This window comes from Delphinus delphis, chromosome 2 (assembly GCF_949987515.2).
Source record: "Delphinus delphis chromosome 2, mDelDel1.2, whole genome shotgun sequence".
Lineage (NCBI taxonomy): Eukaryota > Metazoa > Chordata > Mammalia > Artiodactyla > Delphinidae > Delphinus > Delphinus delphis.
The window spans coordinates 46,224,758-46,239,775 of NC_082684.1; the positions used below are offsets into that span (position 1 = coordinate 46,224,758).

General features: G+C 39.5%; 1 protein-coding gene across 1 annotated transcript in view; it reads left to right on the plus strand.

Annotated features, from left to right (window-relative positions):
• WDHD1 (WD repeat and HMG-box DNA binding protein 1) overlaps nt 1–15,018 on the plus strand; it is an 88,521-nt gene that overhangs the window by 58,055 nt on the left and 15,448 nt on the right. The window lies entirely within an intron of this gene.

Sequence of the window (15,018 nt, forward strand, 5' to 3'; positions counted from 1 at the left end):
TGAAGGGGGCACATGTTCGAGCCCTGGTCTGGGAAGATCCACATGCCATGGAGTAACTAAGCCCTTGCACCACAACTACTGAGCCTGCGCTCTAGAGCCCATGAGCCACAACTACTGAGCCCGTGTGCTACAGCTACTGAAGCCCGTGCGCCTAGAGCCAGTGCTCTGCAGCAAGAGAAGCCACTGCAGTGAGAAGCCCGTGCACTGCATCAAAGAGTAGCCCCCACTCACCACAGCTAGAGAAGGCCTGCATGCAGCAACAAAGACCCAATGATGAAGACCCAATGCAGCCAAAAATAAACAAACAAAATATTTTTTTAAAAAAGAATATTGAATTGTATTTAATTATTAGAAGTATATACTTTTTAATACAAGAAAGAGTGAGGAAGAACATCATCCCTAATCCTAATATCCAGAGATAACCACTGTTAACATTTTAGTGTATGTCATTAGGCGTTTTTCTGTATATGTGTTTTTTGTTTTTTGTTACATAGGTGTGCAGTCCAAATTCATGCTGAGTAGAGGCGTAAAGGAAAAAACAAAACAACTCAAGCCTGCAGTTTAAAGTGTGGCCTTTTGCTTGTAGTGTTCCTGTAATTGACACCAATTTCTACCTACTCTGCAGCTGTGTCATAAAGGGCAAAAACGTATGGAGTAGAAAGTAAACATAATGGAATCAGAAAGCCAAAAGTTGGTTCTTTGAAAGACTGATAAATTAGAAAAATATCTGACAAGATTAATCATGATACAAAGAGAAAAGCATGAATAAGTAATATTAGGAATGAAAAGGAAATTATTAACTACAAAAACAGTACAGATTTTTTAAAGGTACGAGGCTTATGATGGTCAGTTTTGTGTGTCAACTGGCTAGGCTACAGATGTTATTCAGTCAAACACCAACCTATGTGTTGCTGTGAAGGTATTTTATAGATTGTCTTAAAGTTCATAATCAGTTGACTTTAAGTAAGAGATTATCCTAGGTAGTCTGCGTGGTCCCAACTCAATCAGTTGAAAGGCCTTAAGAGCAGAACTGATACTTCCCTGAGGGAGAAGAAGATACCACACCTGTAGATCGCAGCTTCCACTCAGGCCTTGAGATTTTTCAGCCTGCCTTTCCTGAAGGTCTCCCCTATGGTTTGGGATTTCAGACCTGCCTTCCAGCCTCCATAATCATGTGAGTCAATTTCTTGCAATAAATCAATATATATATTCCTACCGGTTCTGTTTCTCCAGTTGAACACTGACTAATTCGAGACTTTTAAACAGCTTTCTGACAGTAAGTTGGGAAATTCTGATGAAATGAACAAGTTTCTACAAAAAAGACTAAAATACTTAGGAATAAATTTAACAAGTGCAAAACTTATTCTTTGAACTATAAAACATTGTTGAAAGACATACAAGAAGACCCAAATAAATGGAAAGATCCTGTGTTTAGGGAGCAGAAGACTTACTAGTGTTAAGATGGCAATACCCCCCAAACTGATCTACAGATTCAATGCTATCCTATCAAAACCCCAGCTGGCTTCTTTGTAGAAAATGACAAGCTAATCCAAATGTTCATATAGAAAATCAAGGGACTTGGAATAGCCAAAATAATATTGAAAAAGAACAAGTTAGAGGATTCATACTTCCCAATTTAAAAACTACAAAGCTATATTAATCAAGACAGTGTGGTACTGGCCTGAGAATAGACCTACAGATCAATGGAATGGAGAGTCCAGGAATAAACTCTCACACTTAGAGTCAGTTGATTTTTGACAAGGTGCCAGGGCAAGTAAATGGGGAGAGGATAGTCTTTTCCACAAACGGTGCTGGGACAACTGGAAACATGCAAAAGAATGAAGTTGGACCCCTCTCTCACACCATATAAAAAAATCCCAGCTGTATCAAGACATAAATGTAAACTAAAACTACAAGTCTTAGAAGAAAACATAGGTGTAAATCTTTGTGACCTTGGACTAAGTAATGGTTTCTTAGGTATAGCACCAGAAGCACAAGCAAAATAGGTGAAGTCAACATCATCAAAATTAAAAATGTTTGTGCTTCAAAGAACACCATCAAGAACGTGCAAAAAACAAGCCACAGAAAGGGAAAGGTTTTTTGGAAATCATATATCTGATAAGGAACTTGTAACTAAAATGTATCAACAACTCTTAAATACATCAACATTTCTCCAAAAGACAATATACAAATGGCCAATCCGCACGTGAAAAGATACTCAAGATCCTTAGGCATCAGGAAAATGCAAATCAAATCACAAAGAGATACAACTTCACATCCACTAGGATGGCTATAATGAAAAAGATGGACAATAACAAGTGTTGGTGAGGATGTGGAGAAATTGGAACCCTCAGACTTTACTGGTAGGATGTAAAATGGTGGTTTGGCAGTTCTTCAAAAGGTTAAACACAGAGTTATCAAATGACCCAGCATTTCCACAACTAGGTATAAACCCAAGAGTAATAAAAACATGTCCACACAAAAACTTGTACATGATTGTTCAGAGCACCGTTAATCTATAATAGCCAAAAAGTTAAAACAACCCAAATGTCCATCAAGTGACGAATGGATAAACAAAAGTGGTATGTCCATACAACGGAATATTATTTGTTAATAAAAAGAAATGAAGTACTGATACATGTTACAACATGGACAAACCATGAAAACATGCTAAGTGAAAGAAGCCAGTCACAAAAGATGATATTTTATATGACTTCATTTCTATGAAATGTCCAGACTAGGCAAATCTATAGAGACAGAAAGTAGATTGGTAGTTGCCTTGGGCTGGAGGTTAAGAGGAAAGGGTGGGTGGCTGACTGCTGATCGGTACAGGGTTTCTTTTTGGAGTGACAAAAATATTCCGGAATTGGATAGTGGCAGTGATTGCACAACTCTAAATTTACTAAAAACCACTGAATTGTACACTTTAAGTGGATGAACATATGGTATGTGAATTATGTCTCTATAAAGTTGTTATAAAAAAACTGAATCAAGGTACAAACTTCCAGTTGCAAAATAAATGAGTCATGGGTATGAAATGTACAGTGTGAAGAATGTTGTCAATAATTGTGTAATATCTTTGATGATAGATCATAACTAGATTTATGTGATCATTTTGAAATGTATAAAAATATCAAACCACCACATTGTGTTAATGGGAACCAACAAAGTATTGTAGGTCAATTATACTTCAAAACAAACAAACTTATAGACAAAGAGATCAGATTTGTGGTTACCAGAGGCAGGGGTGGAAGGGAGGGGAATTGGATGAAGACAGTCAAAAGGTACAAACTTCTAGCTGTAAGATACAAATAAGTACTAGGGATGTAAAGTACAACATGATATATATAATTAACACTGCTATATGTTGTATCAATATATGGAAGTTAAGAGAGTAAATCCTGAGTTCTCATCACAAGAAAAATATTTAATTTCTTTAATTTTTTATCTATATGAGATGATGGATATCCATTGAACTTATTGTGATAATTACTTCGTGTTGTAAGTCAAATCATTGGTTTTTTTTGTTTTAATTTATATTTTTATTTTTGGCTGGTTGGGTCTTAGTTGCTGCACGCAAGCTTTCTCTAGTTGCAGTGAGTGGGGGCTACTCTTCATTGCAATGCGCAGGCTTCTCATTGTGATTGCTTCTCTTGTTGCGGAGCACAGGCTCTAGGCGTGCAGGCTTAATAGTTGTGGCACATGGGCTCAGTAGTTGTGGCACACAGGCTCAGAGTTGTGGCTCGCGGGCTCTAGAGTGCAGGCTCAGTAGTTGTGGCTCACGGGCTTAGTTGGTCCACGGCATGTGGAATCTTCCTGGACCAGGGCTCGAATCCATGTCCCCCGCATTGGCAGGCAGATTCTTATCCACTGCGCCACCAGGGAAGTCCAAAATCATTATGTTTTACACCTTAAACGTATACACTACTGTACATCAGTTATGTCTCAGTAAAACTGGAAGAAAAAAACTGACTCAGAGAAATAGAAAATCAGAATAGTCTATAACCAATTTTAAAAATTAGTCTATATTTAAAATTCTGGGTGAAGAGTCAAGTTCTATCACAGTCAAGTAAAAGTTATAATCTTCTACAAATTATCTAGTATAGCAGCTGTCATAACCTTGATGTTGAAACCTGACAAGGTTAGTTTTAAGAAGGAAAATTTTAAACCAATCTCACTCATGAACATAGAAGAAAACTCTAAGTAAAAATTTTAGTAGACCAGATCCAACATTGTATTAAAAAAGATACTATTTAGTTACCCCATTGACTTAATCACAAGAATACAACATTGGTCTAACATTAGAAAGTCAGTTAATGTTGATTAAAGAACAAAAAGTGTCTTGCATAAAGCATGTATCTTGTTTAAAGGGATTTGTGCATTCTGGTTTTTTCTGACACTGTATGGAATTAACTTTGTATGTTACTGAACCATTTCACCCAAGGGCTCATAAACACATTAATGTATTTTTATAATGAGGGTAATAATATAAGCATAAATTTAAACTACTGCCAAACTTTTTTAAAAAGAGAAGAATGCTATTGTTCTTTTAGTTGTAAATTGTATTTCATTTAATAGACCTCTGTCTGCTGTTTTCTCCGGGTATATTTTTCTGTCGGATTGTATGTGTCTCTATTATATCAATAATTGTAGATGCTTGTTGATCTCACCAAGAGACCCAGGTTTTCAAGGTCAAGAGCTGTGTTGGTGGCGTGATTGGCACAGTCGATACAGTGTAATCTTTGGAACTTGGTAGGCTTAGGGTTTATATACTGCCTCTGCCACTGGAGCCATGTGGCTCTGGGAACCACTTAATCTCTCTAACTCCTATGGTCCTTGTAATAAAAATGACAGCAATTTTTTGCTCCGACCTCCTTCTCAGAGAACCATCCCAGGATAGTCACATATCACTTGCTGTCACTTCCGCAGGCCACACTGCACCAGAATTGCATGACTGACCCCAGTATTCAGTGATCCCATCTCTCTCCCTGATATTTGGAATTTGGACACAGAAGCAGAATTCTTTAATCTGAGGAACTGAGCTGCACAGGGATGTAGAGGCAAGTGTCATAGCAACAGCAGGGGAAAGCTAAAGTTGTGGGAAAGCAGAGAAACAAGTGAGCAGAAGAAATACATCTAGTGAAAGTAGAAAAGTGAGGAAAAAATTAAAAACAAACAAAAATTGTCAGGTCAACGTTATCTCAGCTGCTTTTGTGGCCCTGATAACAAAAGTCCTAGAGAAAGGAAGATGAAGAGTGGCACTCCAATTCTTCAAGAATAGCGTGGAGCATATCAGTGGCAAATAAAGTGGCAAATAAACCTTCACCGAAGGTTGGAAACTGGCCCCCACAAAGAGCTCTGAAAACAGCTGGATTGGAATTGATATAGATGGGTTTTCTAAAGAGGGAGGAGTATTAATGTGCGTCAGTGAGATAGAGACTCTTCATGACATCATTTCTCCCTCAAATGTTATAGCAGCTGATTAAAAATAGCTGGGCATATCTAGAATATATAAAGAACTCATAAACTCAGCATTAAAAACAAAACATGTAATCCAATTAGAAATTAGGAAAACACACATTTCACTAAGAGGGTATACAAAAGGCAAACACATGAAAAGATGTTCAAGAGCGTTAATTACTAGAGAAGTGCAAATTGAAACTACAGTGAGATTTCACTGTACACCTATCAGAACAGCTAAAATGAAATATAATGATAACACCAAATACAAGTAAGGATGCAGAGAAACTGGATCACTCATGTTGCTGGTGGGAACGTAAAATGGTACAGCCACTCTAGAACACAGTTTGGCAGTTCCTTTCAAAACTAAAAGGGACTTACTGTATAACCAGCAATTGCCCTCTTAAGCACTTATCCCCGAGAAATGAAAACTTATTTTCACACAGGAACTTGTGCATGATTGTTCATAGCAGGTGTTTTTTTTTGTTTTTGTTTTTTTTGGGTTCGCGGGCCTCTCACTATTGTGGCCTCTCCCGTTGCAGAGCACAGGCTCCGGACGCGCAGGCTCAGCGGCCATGGCTCACGGGCCCAGCCGCTCCGTGGCATGTGGGATCTTCCCAGACCGGGGCACGAACCTGTGTCCCCTGCATCGGCAGGCGGACTCTCAACCACTGCGCCACCAGGGAAGCCCGCAGCTTTATTTTTAAAAGCACCAAACTGGCAACTACCCAAATGTCCCTCAATGACTAAATAGTTAATCTATAGTACATTCATACCGTGCATGGTATACTACTCAGCAATGAAAAGGAACAAACTATTGATGCAAGCAACAATTTGGAATAACCTCAAGAAAATTAAGCTGAGTGAAAGAAGACCAATCTCAAAAGGATGTTTTGATTCCATTCCACTGCATGATTCCATTTATGTAACATTCATGAAATAATAGAGAGATGGAAAATATATTAGTGGTTGCCAGGGTTAAAGATGGGGAAAGGAGGGATGTGGCTATACAGGGATGAGTAAGAGCAAGTCTTGTGGTGATGGTATAATTGAGTATCTTGATCATGGTGGTGGTTTCACAAGGATTTACACGTGATAAAATTACATAGAGGTACACACACACACAAGTAACTCTGTACTGGTAAAATCTGAATAAGTTGTACAGATTATTTCAGTGTCAATTTCTTGGTTTTGATATTATACTATCGTTCTGTAAGATTAACACTGGGAGGGGATATCTGAGGATATCCTATAACTGGAAATGAAAAACCCTAATGAGGCATTTGTAGCTCATGGAAGAGAATTTATATTCCTGACCCCCAACAGGGTTATAAGCTCTTTAAGAGCAGACCTGGCTTTCCTTGTATTGTCAGAACCTGGCACAGTGCCTCTCCTAAACAAGATAATCAGTATGTTTCTCTTGTCAACACTGATAAAGGATTTTGAGCTCACAACTGAGAAATCTGAATGTTCTTTGTCAATATACCAAGAAAAATATTCATTATATTTTTGAAGTCATTTTATGATTAATTTGCAGAAGAATAAAGGGATAGTAAGAAGAAAACTTTATTAGGAATGTCCACAAGAATTAAAACATACCAAACCTCTTCAACTCAAACACCGGTGCACAACCAATAAAAAAGATGAAAGAATATCATCATACATCATTTTGACAAAACAAGACGGTCCAAGTTCTTGTCACAAAATATTGCATGATGACATGCTTCCTGTCAAATGACTAACTGGATGAAAATACCACATTGCTTTTGTGTCCTTAGGAATATATAGGTCACATTAATTCTTGAGTTTGAGAACAATTCATCTACGATAACTTGATCTGAAAACTCATAACCTGAGATTCCATTTATATGACCAATTCCACCATCATTAATAGAGTCTAGAGTGCTGCTATTTGTCTCCTTGCATTTATCTTCTGATTCATCTAATAACTTTGAAACATCTCCCCTGTCAGTTTCCCTTTTTTTTGCCACTATGGATGGAAAATGAAAAATTCTGAATTCTCAACTTGTTCTATGAAATCTTAAAGCAAACTATAAAGATAATCCCTCCAGTCTTCTTTTTTTCCTTCTTGAAAATGAGGCAATACTTTGGGCATTATAATAAGAAAACTGCAATATAGCATTTTTGTAGACATTGCATCATCCTTTTAGGTGATTCCATCATTTTTCCATTTTCTTATAATTTAATTCCTTTTTTAAATATAGCTGGGAAAAATTGAAGTGTATGATAAAAGAATTTCTTAGGGCTTCCCTGGTGGCGCAGTGGTTAAGAATCTGCCTGCCAACGCAGGGGACATGGGTTCAAGCCCTGGTTCAGGAAGATCCCACATGCCGCGGAGCAACTAAGCCCGTGTGCCACAACCACTGATCCTGCACTCTAGAGCCCGTGTGCCACAACTACTGAAGCCCACATACCTAGAGCCCGTGCTCCGCAACAAGAGAAGCCACCGCAAGGAGAAGCCTGAGCATCTCAGCAAAGAGTAGACCCTGCTCACCACAACTAGAGAAAGTCTGCGCGCAGCAGCGAAGACCCAACACAGCCAAAAATAAATAAATAAATAAATTTATTTTTTAAAAAAAGGAATTTCCTAAGTGATGAAATAGCAAAACCTGAACTAAGAAAACTGAGATCAGTAAAATCCCCTAACGTATCTTAGATTTATAAAAGCGTCAGTGGCCCATATGGTAATCACCAGGATAGAATGAATTTTATTCTATTTTTTAAAATTAAATTTTCCCTTTGTTTTTTGGAAGACCTCTAAGAAAGAAAAAGTCAAAAGATTACTCCTTACAAATAGTTAGAACTGCTCCAAAAGGAAATTTAAAAACTAATATCAGGTCCAATGGAGCCTGATGGTATTCCACGGGTTAATGATGAATTACATCATTAACATATGAACAAGTTCCCTACATATGAACGAGTTCCGTTCCTAGAGCATGTTCGTAAGTCCAATTTGTTCATAAGTCCAACAAAGTTCGCCTAGGTACCCAACTAACACAATCGGCTAATTTGCTTTGGATAACAAGGCTACAGAGACGCTGTTGGTTGCCTACCTAACAGCCTTTCCCTCTTTTTACTTAGTGTAATGGCACCCTCATTTTGTTTTGTAACAGCAACAATTGATGTAAGCCATTCTTTGCCAGCAGTTGGTCTTTGGGTGGCTGTGTTTTAACCAAAGAAATAAGGAGAAATCTCCTGGGGTGGGTGGCGGTGGGGAGCTTCTTAGAAAGTCTTCCTCGCTGACAAAGAGGAGGAGGCGGTTTCATTTTCCCTGCTGTGTTTGAACACTTGATGCTCAGAGCGACAGCAGCCATCTGTGTCTGGAAGGGCAGGCACTGACAACATGCTGAGAATGACTAAGGAGGAAGTCGGGGAGAACCTGGGTCCTTGATAACACTCTTGAGTCTCCCATCCATGCCTACAATGCCACCTCCAGGACTCTGGTTAAGCGAAACAATGTGTCTGAATTGTTTAAGCAGGTGGTTCTCAACCTTGGCTGCACTTGAGAATCCCTCTCAAGGCCCAAGTCATACCCCAGACCAATGAAATCAGATTTCACCATGTAGGAGTCAGGTTTCCCAGGTGATTCCAATGTGCAGCCAGTTTTGAGAACCACCAGTCCAGGCCACTTTTAGTTGGGTATTCCATTTTTGGCAGGAAAAAAAATATCCTTCATGATACAGTTTCTGATTGCAAACATTTATTTCAGCCAGATAAAACTCAGATTCCCCAAATGGTGAAAAGATCAGAACCAGTTTGTTTTCTCATCAGTTTTGGTTCATCCATCTGTGAAACATTCATAACATTGCAGTTAATTTCCACAAAGACTTGGATGACTGGCTGGGACAAATGTACAGTAGCAGTCGTGATGCTAAAAATACAAATACACCCAGAACAACAAAGAAACATGGCTTTGCACAACTCTGCTAAGCTGTTCCATTCCCTTTGTCTTTATTGTAATTCCCAGTTTGCTTTTTCTTATGCTGATATCTTCTGGCAAAATGGTGGCCACCAGTCTTACAGGCAGCAATGTCTCTGAGTTTTTCAGGTGTAAAGTAATCAACTGAAACCAGGTCCCCCTAAAAACGAGCTCCCCTGAAGAGTTTATGGTTAACCTCTCTGTACAAAATTTTATTCCCTGTCTTGTCGCCTCTGACCTCAGTCCTGTGCATACTGAAGACTAATCAACCAGAGTCAGAGGACTAAAATTGCTGTTGTCAATAACATCGTTAATGTGCTAAAGTTGCTGTTGTCAATTACTTATCACTAACATACAGGTTGTTTTCTCTAGGGCAGGATGAGCTAACAGATCACCCGGCCATTGGACCCTCAGACCAGAGACTCATAAACTGTAGGCATCCAGACTCTTGAAACTACGATTAAGAAATGTCACAGGGACTTCCCTGGGGGTCCAGTGGTTAAGACTCTATGCTTCCAATGCAGGGGGTGCTGGTTCGATCCCTGGTTGGGGAACTGGGATCCCACATGCCACTTGGTGCAGCCAAAAAAATAAAAATGTCACAAAACAGAGAAAGACAAATATCATATGATAGCACTTATATGTGGAATCTTAAAAAATGATACAAATGAACTTATTTACAAAAATGAAATAGACTCAACAGACATAGAAAAATAACCTCTGGTTACCAAAGGGGATAGAAGGAGGGTGGGATAAATTAGGAGTTTGGGATTAGCATATACACACTACTGTAATATAAAATAGGTAAACAACAAGGACCTACTGTATAGCACAGGGTACTGTACTCACTATCTTGTAATAACCTATAATGGAAAAGAATCTGAAAAAGAATATATATATGTATAACTGAATCACTTTGCTGTACACTTGAAACTGACACAACATTGTAAATTAACTATACTTCAATTTTTAAAAAATGAAAGAAAGGAAATGTCACAAGACGATACTTAATCCCAGTTTCTTTGTTCTTCCCATTTAAAACCCCCTAACTCAAAGACCAGGTGGCAATGGATCTGAGGCTTGTCTCCCACTCCCTTGCTTGGTGCCCTGCAGTAAGCCCTTACTTTGCTGCAAACACCTGCGTCTGCCCACAGGCACACAAGCCTTGCTCAGTTAGGCAACCAAAGGGCATCAGGAGACTCTCACATGAGGAGCTCTTCCATCAAGATCATAAACATCTATCATCCCCTCTCACATCTGTGTTCTTACTGAGATAACAGCTATAAAACACAACCAAGCCAACAAAACAAAACAAAAACAGGGCATAGCAACACTTTCTATTACTCTAGTGTTTTAAGACCTGTGTCTGAAAACTGTCAAACTGCTTGCTGAATTACTGACCATGCAAAATTGTTTTCCCTTTGCCTCCAGAGATCCCACAAAACAATGGAAAAGAAATGAATATAGAAAGTAAATAAATCCACAAAATTGATGATGAAGTGAAAGGGATGAGGGACATCCATGAATGAGAGAATTCAGTAAATTTAGGAGGACAAAAAGCGAGGGATGCCCAATGAAGCAAGGCAGGGAAATTATAACCTAGGCCAGCTCTTTTCTTAACTGGCCTACTAATCACCAAGAGAGCTCATTAAAATGCAGATTATGGTTCAATAAGTCTAGGGTGGGGCATGAGGTTCTGCATCTCTAAAAAGCTCCCAGGTGATGCCCCTGAGGCTCTTCTGGTCCGAGGACCACCTGTTGAGTAAGTAACAAGGGAGAATATATAAGGAGGGGCTATGGCCCAGGAGGGCACAGCCTGCCCTGTGGAACATGAGAGAGGCTTCCGATCAGGGCAGGGGTGAGGTGTGGGGCTGGAGCCAAGGAGATTAAGTCTGTATTTCAAGGGTTGAGAACCCATTACCATAGGGTCCAGACAGGTAAAGGGAAGAAAGCTAGTACAGTTGCACCCTAGGCCATTGCTGTAGAATTTGAGCCCAGAGTTACCCAATCTTACCATTTTCAGTAGAAGACAGAAATCTAAAATTTGTGTGAAGTCTCCTGAATTTGTTTCATTTTTGGCAACTAATTAAAATGGAAGGCTATTCTAAAGAAAGTGAGCAAATTTCCTAGGGAGAACCAGAGCAGTGAGTTCTGGTATTCCGAAGGCAGAGGTGGGGGGCTGAGGGGGAGGTGGAGGGTAAGGGAGTGGTGTTCCTGATGCTTACAAAGACTGAGAAGGAAGGAATAAGCCAGAGACAAAACACAGATGCCAAGACAATGACTGATCAGCTAGTAGCCAGGAGTTGGAAAATCACAAAGATACGATTCAGGGATTTGGTGGAGGTAAAAGGTAGAATCCCACTTCAGTTTGACGCAGGGAACTTCTCCACTAAGTGACCGGCGGTCATGATCCCACCCTGCGGAGAAGGACTCCTAGCATGCTACTTGGTCACATCGTCATGGAAATGTAAGTTATTAGCTTTCCACCTTGTAAGGTGAACTCATAGACAAATTATGGACGTTTGAATGGTGCTTCTAGAACGGAATGATAATGTTATATATTGACAATGTAAAAGTAAAGGTACAGCCTTTAAGTGAAGGGAAGAGGGTAAGGAATTAGAATGCTAATATCCTCTGCTTACTAAGCAGGTCATTTCACTTTCCTTGGTGACTGGAGCCAAAGTTGAGACTTAAGTATGTTGATTGAAGATACAGAGGTGACTAGAGTAAGAACTAAGAACAATGATATCACTAAGAGAGAGAGGGATTAAATGGGCTAAATTCTTGTTTTTCATGTTGGGAACTTAAAACTAAATGTCCAAAGTTGATTAGTAAGAAATAGCAGTAGAAGCATATTGTTTTGAGATGTGTGGGTTTGGGAAAAACCCAGAGCAAAAAGTGTTGCTTAAAATACGCCTCTGGGGGCTTCCCTGGTGGCACAGTGGTTGAGAGTCTGCCTGCCGATGCAGGGAACGCGGGTTCGTGCCCCGGTCTGGGAAGATCCCACATGCCGCGGAGCGGCTGGGCCCGTGAGCCATGGCCGCTGAGCCTGCGCGTCCGGAGCCTGTAAAAGGCATTTCAGAATCTTTGAAAAGTAGCTTTCAATAAATTCCAAATGTGGGCTCCAAATTACAAAATTGTGTTTGGGATAACATCTAGATATTTGAAGCCTAAAGAGAAATAACAGGTCCTGTGCTTTGCAGGAAAACATTAAGATCTGCTTGATAGCTGAGAGGGACAGGACGGGCAGGCTTGGTGGGAGGCACTGAGCTGACCAGTGCAGAGCCCCGAGGTGCCGCTGTGCTGTGGTCTGTGATTCTGCCAGAGACAGAGCTGGCAGGGGCTGAGGAAGGCAAGCTTGACACTGCTGGATCAGGAGATAACATTCTCCACTGACTGTACAACTTACATTCCTTTAGCTGCCCCCTACACATTGGGCAAGATCGTAACCTAATTGGACATCTGTTAGGAAAAGTCCAACTGTTCCTTTTCCGTTTATTTTGATGGGAAATGAATCCTGTTTAAAACATACATTTATCAATAGCATTTATTGATTGCTTAGCGTATGAGAGGCACTGATCTCACATCTTCTTGAGCTGGGGTCTCTTATTCCCATTTTACAGATAAAGAGGCTGAGTTTAGAAGCTAAATAACTTACACAAGGTCACATTGTTTGTACTTTAGATTTTTATGTAAGTACAGAATAAGCAAAAATACCTTACAAGCAAACAGTAATTTACTTATCAATACAAATTGAAGACCCTTCTGCTGTACAGTGAAGTGAATCAGCTATACGTATACATATATCCCCTCTTTTTTGTATTTCCTTCACGTTTAGGTCACCACAGAACGTTGAGTAGAGTTCCCTGTGCTATACAGCAGGTTCTCATTAGTTATCTGTTTTATACATAGTAGTGTACATATGGCTGTCAGTCCCGATCTCCCAATTCATCACACCCCCTTTTCCCCCCTTGGTGTCCATACATTTGTCCTCCCTTTTTTTTTTAATTTATTAATTTATTTATTTTCGGCTGCTTTGGGTCTTCGTTGCTGCACACGGGCTTTCTCTAGTTGCGGCGAGCTGGGGCTACTCTTCATTGCAGTGCACGTGCTTCTCATTGCGGTGGCTTCTCTTGTTGCGGAGCACGGCCTCTAGGCGTGTGGGTTTCAGTAGTTGTGACACGCAGGCTCAGTAGTTGTGGCGCATGGGCTTAGTTGTTCCGTGGCATGTGGGATCTTCCTGGACCAGGGCTTGAACCTGTGTCCCCTGCGTTGGCAGGTGGATTCTTAATCACTGCACCACCAGGGAAGCCCCATACGTTTGTCTCTTAAAGTGATTGTCCTTGAGCGATAGTCAGTGATGAAGTACTCTATCGTTAATAGATTTTATCAAATTAACTGGGTAGTAAGCCAGTTTTTTTAAAAAGTAGCTATGAAAGTTTTGTTGTAACATGGAAAAATTAATATAGTGGTAAAAGAAAAAAGTAGATTGCCAATGGAATATAAAAATACAAAATAAAACCACCATTTGTACATAGGAAAACTATTAAAAAGAAATATAGCAAATTGATAACATGGTGGTGAGATTAGGGAATATTTTAATCCTATCAAAAATAATTGTCATCATTTTTCAAATTAAAAAACCTATACATCATTATTAAAAATATGATATGTTTGCTTAGCAATCACAAAAACCTATTTGATGAATATCAAAGTAAAAGTCTTGCCTGCAGGGATTCAAACAACATAAAATTTTTTTAAAAAATCAGACTTGGAAGGATAAACAGAATTTAAAGTGAAGAATATTTACACTTAAAACATGGAAAATTCATATACTGTTTGCTAAATGGTTTAGCAATAACTTGACTGTTACTTTGCTTTAAACGTATTTGCCAGCCTGCTCCCAGTGGAAAGAAAGAGAAAATGTCAGGGTAGACCCTTGTTCAGGAAAATCAGATTATTTCCTGGGTCTCTTCTGATCATCAGCAATAGTTGTTGAGGATTCACTGAGGGTACTCCTTTTGCTTCTGGTCAGAAAACCCTAGGAATAAATCTGTTCTGCTCTGTTTGCATGGCACAAAAATACCCACCCAGCTGCTTTCAAAGAGACTGTGGTGGCCTCAGCTGATGGCTCTTTGCTCAGTGTTGTAAAATCCCAAGAGGAAGACGGTGTATAAACATAACCTTTGCTCAGTTTCCCTGTAGCCAACATAATTCTAATATTTATGGAAGGTTGCAAGGAGCCGCTTGATGCAGGAGCCAGGTGACCATAATGACAGAGAAAATTCACCTGAATTGGCTCAAGATGTGTGTTGCCGGGAAACTATGTCCAGGGGCAAATAATCGTATTGATTCCCAGGAAATGATGACACTAAGTAAGTGAATAGACAGGTGCAGCCACACAAACACCCTTTAGGCTTTTTTTTTCTTTGAAAGACGAAAGCCTTGGTCTCGTTTTGTTTTAAAGCTGAAGGAAGATTTTGAGGACAAAGAGGCATAAGGAATGATCATTTACTATAATCATCATCATAATTATTACTTATGGTACTTTTGCAAGGTCCTTTGCATACATTATTTCTAATTCTCAAAACAACTTTTCCCTTTTTGAAAATGAGGAG